This window comes from Calidris pugnax, unplaced genomic scaffold, assembly GCF_001431845.1.
Source record: "Calidris pugnax isolate Ruff unplaced genomic scaffold, ASM143184v1 scaffold262, whole genome shotgun sequence".
NCBI classification, from domain to species: domain Eukaryota; kingdom Metazoa; phylum Chordata; class Aves; order Charadriiformes; family Scolopacidae; genus Calidris; species Calidris pugnax.
In genome coordinates, this window is record NW_015091043.1 from 1,819,205 (window position 1) to 1,826,116 (window position 6,912).

Consider the following 6,912-nt stretch of genomic DNA (forward strand, 5'->3'; position numbering starts at 1 on the left):
AGCTTATGAAAAGAGGTAAATTATGGTTATCAAGGTGCATCGCTAGCAAGTTATTTCAATAGTTTGGATTTAAATCTTTTTTCATTTTGGGCTGTATTGCGGGCACTGAGCTTTAGGTTTCATGATGAAAGCTAGTGTATATTTAGTCTTAATTACAGTTCATCACTTCATTATTTTAGTAATTTTTATTAGTTTGCTACTTGAATCAGCACAAGGATAGAGTCACAATATCATTTGGAATAAAGGACTAATAATAACTCCACCAGAAAACGAGTATGTTGGGTAAAAATATATCGTCATATTGACTGTAATCAGTAATATCCAAAGTGTGAAGAAAGTCAGCACTGTCCCTGTCTGCCGGCACTGTTGTGCTCTCAGCTGCTGTTATCATTTCAAAATAATCCTCATCTGAGTGGAAGAGAATTCCTTCTGCTTTTCCTCAGGGTGACTCTTGTCCTCTCCATTCTTCAGTGTGATGTGTGCCAAGGAAGAATAAACAAAGGAACTTACTACATATGCTTTCCCATCTTACCATGTCCAGAAATCACTTTCAGAGCAACACTGTGTAGTCACAAAGCTGTACCCTGCTAGAAGATTATTGTGACATTATTATTAGAAATTGCTGCAGCAACAACTTGCCAAATGAACCGTTAAAAGCAAACGAGACTCACTGAACCACAATAAAATTCATTAAAGGCTGCTTGGGGCAACATACGGTCTTTGAAGGTCTTTATCTTTTTAACCATTCGTCTCTTCCAGTATCTGTGGCAAAGCCCTCCACCTCCCTTTTTATCTCACTGGAAAGTAAATAGCCATTTCAAAAACTGCAACTTCCTTTTAGTGACAGGCTCATTTGGTGGTGTGTCACTGCTAAATCAGACTATCTACTGACTTGCAGAAACCCTCAAGGTGGGCGGGGGGAGAGGGGGGGAAACACCTTTCACTATTAAAGAAAAGGGAATGCCGCTTGAGTCTTTTTGGCTGTTGCTTTCCCCCACGAGCTCTGAGTGACCTCTTTTGCAGTTGTTTGTCTTGAGGCTGACGTTTCGGAGATGCTAAGCCATTTTTTTTCTTCAGATGACAAAAAAGAAAAGTCCAAAACTGATTCCTGTGAACGGAAGAGCCACAATTACAGCCCACTGTGTGGAATGTGAGCAGCAGCTTGCCTGTGCCTTGGAGCATGTGCCAACACTGCCGTCTAGCTTCTGCAAAGGTTTTGTATGCTTCTGCTTCGCTTTAATTGCTGGCATTCATGTGTTACGCAGCTTTGTCGAGCCTCCTACGATGAGTCAAGGTCCTGTAGCGTTGGATTCTGCTCAGACACATGCGTTCCTTTCCACAGAGACGTTTAAAGTGGTCGCAGCGCAGGAGGAGTGATGGCAGATGGCTGCAGCAAGCAGCAGAGGAGACCTGGAGTGGCAACGCAGCAAGAAAACTCCTGGCCTGTGTTTGCAGATAGAGAACTGAAACCTGTCTGTCCAAACCCTTAACAGGATTTTTGGCAGCGCCGCAACTCAGGCAAACCGGTCCAGGGTCTGTTCAGTGTTCCTCATCACAAAGTGCTGGTGATGTCCTTGGATGGGGTCCTCTGATGTGTCACTCTCCTTTGGGCTCAGTGTTGTCTTCTGCTTTCCTGTGTCTCTCTCTTACCCTTTCCCTTTTCTCTCTCTTACCCTTACCCTTTTCTCTCTCATACTATGCATACACCTTCCTTCCTCTTTCACCACAAAATTCGTAGCTTTTCTGCTTTGTCTGTGGTGAGCTGAGAGCTACTTGTAGTCTGCAGTACTGTCCTTGGTTTTATATGCATTTTATGGCTGGTCACTATTGGGATTTTACAAGATTGTTAGGTTTCCATTTACCATGAACTTGCATGTATTTACCAAAATCTGTATTTATAGAGCTCTTAGGTTAAAGGTGGCATTACATAAATAATAGAGAGGATAATGAAAGCATATAATTATTATTAAGCAGACAAAGGGCCCTATTACGGTCTAGTTTGAACTTGCGTAATTCCTCCATTTTCAAACAGCATGTAATGCAGGAATGAAGCAACTATGTTCCAGCTTCCTTGGTGGTGTAATTTGGGAGAAATTGATTATCATCAGTATGTTAAAGTGATTTAAAGCCGAATTTAGCCCACAGTTCCCTGGCTAATGATTTTGTTTCCATCTTTGACTGTTTTCAATAGCCTTCATTAAATAACTCAGCTATAACATTAGCTATCCCTACATATTCTTATCAACTTTATAATTAACATGTATCCATGGGTACTGCCTCATGTTAGTGAGGCAAGGTCATATTTGAAGGAGAATCTTTTGTATCTGTTGAAGCAGCTGCTAGTGTGGCTGCATACCTGGCTGAATCAATTAATCATTTCATTAAACAAAAGTCCTCTTAGCTATGCTAATCAAAAGCATGCTGATCACTGTTTTTACAAACAACCCCCTGAAACCTAAACAAACAAACAAACAAACCACTTCAAGACTAATAAACCAGCCTTGCTCTGATAAATAAGCTATGCTCTATTAAAAATTATTAAAAAGAAAAACAAAGATCTGAGGGGGATTTCATCAGCCTTATGAATATATTCCTTTAGGGATGATAGCGTTGGCAAAAGAGCCATCTCTGGTGATCTCACCTGAATGGTTATTTGCTGCACCGTTTTGAATGTGAAGGGAAACACATGCCTTCTGCTCTGCACTGCCTCTTGGTGGGTTGAGGAGGGGATGATGGATGCTGAGCGCTGGGTCCAAGACCTTCTCCTGACATCCCAGAAGCAAGCTGAGGGGGTTTCATGTGCTTCTTGATTTCCGTGAGCAAGCACATGAGCACAAGCTGCACAGAGAGTTTGAAAGGAAAGGGGAGGTGGGACATACAATGTGGGTGGTAACACTCTAAGTGAGCAGCTTCAGAGACAGCTTTTTCAGGGAGAGGTGGCTCAGTGTATTGAGAAATGAGGGAACTGGCATCAAAACTGCATAGGAAGCAAGTTTTTAATATTGCTATTGACAATATGCTGAGCTTATATTCTCTTCTTTCTAATGACTAGATATCTACTAGGTATCTTCTTAAATTATGTTCAATCCATGTCTCAGGAACTTGATCCTGGACAATGATCCTTATGGCCTTGTCTTCAAGACAATGCATAACTTCTGGGCAGAAGAACCAAGGTAAATGGTTACCTCAATGTGGGAAACTGAGCTGAATCTAAACCTCAAGTGTCTGGGATTTCTCTGGTTAACTGGAGCTCTGCAGTTTATGTTTTTTGATTATTTTCGTGGCACAATGTAGAGACTTTTCTTGCTGAGACGGCAGCCTAAAATCCTTGGGATGTATAGGATTTTAATTGCTTTCCCAGAAGAGCTACTGTTATTGGGCAAGTAGCAGAGGCAAGCAGAAGGGTGGGCTGCAGAGACAGAGGCTGCAAGCTGTGTCACAGAATCACAGAATGGTATGGGGTTGGAAGGGACCTCTGGAGAGCATCTAGTCCAACCCCCCTGCCAGAGCAGGTCCTCCTAGAGCAGGTTGCACAGGAGCGTGTCCAGGTGGGTTTTGAATATCTCCAGGGATGGAGACTCCACCACCTCTCTGGGCAGCCTGTTCCAGGGCTCTGCCACCCTCAAAGTAAAGAAGTTCCTCCTCATGTTTAGATGACTAGAAGGAGGTATTTCTGAACCTCTCTGGGGGCTTTGATCCACTCCCATGTTACCTGGAAGAAATAAGTTATTTCTTGCTGCTGCCACCATCCTGACATGGCTTCAGGCAAATGTTGGGATGTGGAGCTGAGGATGTTCCTTAGACCCTTGGGGCTGGCTCTGGCATGGTGCTGTGATAGCAGCACAGGAGAGAGAAAAGGGAGAACAGTCAGGGCAGGGCAGAGAAAAAAAAAACACTTGAGACTCTCAGTCCTCTTAATATCTACAGGAATATCGCACTGTTTTCTCAGTTAGCTAAAGACCATACCATAAAACCAGCAAGTTTGCTTTCTGCCTCCTTGCTGTGGCTGTGCAAGGTCCTCGTCAGCAGCAGGGACGTTTTGGGGTGTTTCACCTCTGTTGCGAGCAGTCATAGGCTCTGCCTTGGACTTCCAGCAACCAGAGACAACAGGGAGGTCTTGGTCCTTCAGAGGCTGTTGCAGAGACATGCCTGAGCTCACCCAGAGGTTGAGGTTCTCAGCCGGGGGGAGAGAAATTCAGCCAGTGCTGCTGCTTCCCCGCAGCCCTGCAGAGCTCCAGCCTGTGGTTCGGACAAGCAGGTTTGGGAGCCGTGCTGGGGAGTATTTTGCCATCTCGTGGCAGCCGGCAGGTAAACCAGCTCTGCCTGATCACGAACCCTCCCCACCTAGAAGGAACAAAGCCAAAATGGGCGATTTCCCGAGCAAAATGGCACTTAGAAGGTTTGCAGCAGAGCGGAGCAACCCAAAAGCCTGCAGTGACCGATGCCTGCCCACCGCCAGCTATCGCTGCATGCCAGTGGTGGCACCTGAAGTGGAGGTGGAGAAGCCACAGCCTGGGACAGGCTGATGTGCTTTTACCACGGCCGGCCAGCACTGCGCCCATTGCTCCTGCTCGTGGCACCGTGCTGCTGGAGGTGCCCAGCTGGCCAGGGGAAGGGCATGGTAACTGCACCTGGTGGCTGCCTGACCACCATGCTGAGGACAACAGTGCACCAAAGCGGAGCTCTCGTTGCATGGATAGGGAAGGACAATTCGGCCAGTCAGCTTTGGGCCAAACAAAAAGTCAGTGGAGAGGCGGAGACCCTCTCTGTCAGCACAGAAACCTCTGTAGGGGCAATACCAGGGTCTATGGCGAGTTTCCTGTGTTTGTGGGGTGATGCAGCTAACATGGGAGATGCCAAAAAAACCCAGGAATTGAATAACCTGAGCCTCCTGCTGACCTTCCCCAGAGGAGCTGTTGCTGCCGTGCCTGAGAGGCCACCATCCCTGGTACTAGGGCAGCCCAGAGAGAGGGCTGGGGAGGGTGGCTGTACCCACCTAGGGGCTGCAGATCCCATTGTCAACAGCTTGGGCACTGCTGGTGCTGTGGCTGCTCCTCAGGAGGACACGAGACCAAGGTCTCTCCACGCTCTCACTCCCACAAAGCTGCTGGTGAGGAAAACCCCCACCACTGACCAAGGAACCCCAAAGGACCTTACAGGCCAGGAAGCAGGGCCAGGCCTCCCAAGGGGAAGGCTCTTCCCAGGCTTCAAGATGTCTGTGGGCAGGATGAGGTGCTGCTGGTCTGTGTGGGCTGTGGGAAAGGAGCCAGAAGACTTGAGCTTTTCTCAGCTGTGTAGAAAGCCAGCACCCCAAAACAGATCCATTGAACTTCCAGAATTGCTTCTTTTCAGCTCATAAAGCAACATCTCCCTGTGAAGAGCCTGGGGTACCTTTCATCTTCCTATGTTGGTGACTCAGGGAGTCCAAGAGATGGAGTCTCCAAGCGGATCTAAAAGCTTAGACATGCACACAGTGTTTATGAAGTTGACTGAGTAGGGCCGTTCTGGACACAGATCCCTCCTGTTGTGCCAGCAATGGGAGTGTGCAAGGGTCTCAGTGCCACCAAAGCATGTCGGTCCCAGCTCCAGCTGCTGGGATAAGCCTGTCAGTCCATGTGTGTTTGTGAGCAGGAAGCTGGACCAGCTGGAGCGAAGGGGTGAGTAAAAGGGCTCAGGGTACGGGCAGGCTTATCAGATGGACTGAAAGGCTGTGCTGGGACTCAGGGGAGAGAATCACACAACGGTCTAGGCTGGAAGGGACCTTTACAATCATCAAGTCCCTGTGAATCCATGTATGCTTTCACTAGAGAACTTCAATCCTTACCCGCTGTACAGGAGAAAAGGGACATGCCGGGCTATGGTCATGTTTTATGCAAGTTCTGGTTGTGCTACACACAGGTGCTGCACAAGACAGTACCCTGTCTGTGGCACTGCAGACCCGGCCTTGTCAGCGTCTTTTTTTTCCCTCACTTATGTGTATGTATGTGTATCCCTTGCAGATATGCACCAGTACACATCAGTAGAGACAGACCCTGTTCTCTTTCCTAATAACCGTTTATGCTTTATTTACTTTCTCTTTTCTAAGAGCTAATTATGCTTTGTTTGCCCAACTGGCCACGGCGCTCCTCCTCCAGCCTTCTGATGAATCCCTCCGTACCCTCGGGGACAACGCCCAGCTCCGGGCAAGACTCCCAGGGGCTCCGCCATTGCCTAGGGCAGCCCCCGGGCCAGGAGGCTGCTCTCCAGCTGCCGCTGGGCAGCCACCCGTGCTCCGTAGAGGACGAAGCCCCAGCAAAGCAGCACCACAGCAGCCAGCACCTGTGGGACAAAGCGCATTACACGTTGGTGGGGAGACCCCTGAGGTCCCTGTGCAAGAGGCACACACGGGCCTGCTCCCCCCCGGGCGGTAAACCTGCCCTACAGGCCGAGCGGCCTACAGCCCTGGTCCCCCGCCGCAGATTACCGCAGCCCCGTCTCCCATCCCATCCCATCCCCCGCACTGGGACCGGTTCCCCCGCGCCGCGCATCCCCGCCGCCCAGCCCCGGCCCGCACCAGGGAGCAGAGCGGGCGCGGGTCCCTCCTCGTCTCCAGCGGAGCCATACCGCCCCGACCCTTCCTCTTCCTCTTCCTCCTCCTCCTCCTGCGCTCCGCTCCGCCCCGCTGGCGACACCTCCCCGCCCAGCGCGGAAGTAGCGTCAGAGAGAAGCGCCGGCTCCCGGCAGGCCTGGCGGCGGGCTGGCGCTGCCCGGCCGGTGGCCTCGGGGCCGGGGGGGGGGGGGGGGGGGGGCCCCCTTTCTCCCCGTTCCCCGCGGGTGGTTGTGAGGGAAGGGGGTTCCTTCCTTCCTTTCTTCCTCAGGGTGGGCGGCTGTTAGTTCTCCTCGGCTGCTGCTGGTCTCCATGCCTCCCCGCTG

At 49.9% G+C, this 6,912-nt stretch overlaps 2 long non-coding RNA genes across 2 annotated transcripts; one reads left to right on the forward strand and one right to left on the reverse strand.

Moving 5' to 3' along the window:
- Positions 1 to 392: 392 nt before the first annotated feature.
- On the forward strand, positions 393 to 2,400 carry LOC106896409. Its single transcript, XR_001413630.1, has 2 exons — positions 393 to 1,213; positions 1,343 to 2,400. It is a non-coding gene; the product is annotated as an uncharacterized LOC106896409 (long non-coding RNA).
- Positions 2,401 to 6,038: 3,638 nt separating this feature from the next.
- On the reverse strand, positions 6,039 to 6,691 carry LOC106896418. Its single transcript, XR_001413631.1, has 2 exons — positions 6,554 to 6,691; positions 6,039 to 6,318 (listed from the first exon to the last, which is right to left on the reverse strand). It is a non-coding gene; the product is annotated as an uncharacterized LOC106896418 (long non-coding RNA).
- Positions 6,692 to 6,912: the final 221 nt, after the last annotated feature.